Consider the following 1,703-nt stretch of genomic DNA (forward strand, 5'->3'; position numbering starts at 1 on the left):
CTATAATGTGTGATTTCCTTCCATCTCTAGGGGCCCAGCAAGGGACTCTGGCCATGACTATTTCCTTTCTTTTTGTCTTTTCTGTTTAAAGTCTGTAATTATGACTCTTTGCTATTTTGTCAGAGTTTAATCTTGATTCTTACATTCTGTTGAATGGGGGGCTCTCTAAAGTTTATTAATTTTCTAGGGCTGGTCAAATAGCTTAGTAGGGCTGGGGAGATGGTTCAGTAGAATAAGCACTTCCCTGGCAAGTGCAAGGGTCTGAGTTCAAATCCCGGTTCCGCAAAAAAAAAAAAAAATAGCTTAGTAGATTAAGACACCTGCAAACAGGAGCAGGGGCCAGGAGTTCGATCCCTGGGCCTGCTATGCAGGCCCTGCCCCCGGCGTGTGCAGAGATAGCAATTGAGACTGGGTGTGGTGGTGTGCGCCTATAATCCCAGTTCTTGGGAGGCTGTAAACAGGTGGATCACTACAAATCCAATCTAGTAGTGAGACCCTGAACTCCCTGTACACCCTTCCCCAAAATACAATAAATAAATAAATAAAATAAAGTTTATTAATTTTTTATTAGGGTATGTGTGTGATCATAATAAGTACACTCCTCTCAGTGAATTGGTACATATTCATATTTCATCCTAACCACTTTTATTCCCCCTTCCGCTCCTACCTGCCACCTCCCTCCATCTCCACATCCCCTCCCATTCCACAAGGGTCTTCTATAATTTTGAACATCAAAATTGGTTTCCATAGTGCCTTAGCCAGTAGTGAGGTCTGTAAAGGTTTACATAGGCCCTTCGCATACCGCCTTTCTCCCCGAAGTCTGTAAATGCTACCCCGCTCTCCTCTAGCCCCCAGTGTTACAGAAGGGACATCTGGGTTTTGTGTTCCATTGCAAGTAACTTCTGTTTTTTACCTGAATGATTACAATGGAGTCACGGCATCTTTGGGGTATAGGAATGGCCCCAGCTGTTGATTGGTAAGTATGATTGGTGTCCAATACTGCCTTGAATTTGAACCTGTTCCTTCTGTAAATCCAGACCTATCTTCAAATTAGAAAAATGCCTGCTCCTTCCCTCATTCACTGGGCCCAGTACTTATGAAGCAATTAACTCTTTTTAAGTAAATTTTTTTTTAATTCAGGATTTGGGTGGGGATACAGTTTCATGACACAGCACCTACCTGGCAAGCTCAAGGTTGAGTTCAATTTCCAGTACGGGGGAAAAAAATCCAAGAATTTAATATGGGACCTAACCTTTTTTATTTTTTTATTTTTAAGCAGTCTCACTCAGTAAGTCTCTGAATTCCTCAAGCTTGGCTCAAATGTAAAATCCTCCTGCCTCAGCCTCCCAGAATGCTAGGATTACATACATAGATTGCCACACCTGGCTTCCTTTTTCAATTTCTGCACCTTATGTTTTTCACATGTTAACTCTTTGGTACACCTCCTATAGACTTTTCTTTCCCCTTGTGGCTTCTCCCACTGTATTTCTTAGTTATGATCTCCGAGCTTTCCCCTAACTCAGTACCCAGGCCCTTCGGATTGATTTGCTAAATTGTTTAACTGGAAGCTCAGGAGGTAGCTCCAGGATTGGGGTGCATGAGAGTCCCCCTCAGCAGGCCGCTGTCATCCTGGCTCAGCCTGCCACTGCTTTGTCCAGCAAACCACCCATATGTGGCGCAAGTCCTCTTGGTGTCTCCTTTTC

Source organism: Octodon degus, unplaced genomic scaffold (genome assembly GCF_000260255.1).
Source record: "Octodon degus isolate 3935 unplaced genomic scaffold, OctDeg1.0 scaffold00222, whole genome shotgun sequence".
Classification (NCBI taxonomy): domain Eukaryota; kingdom Metazoa; phylum Chordata; class Mammalia; order Rodentia; family Octodontidae; genus Octodon; species Octodon degus.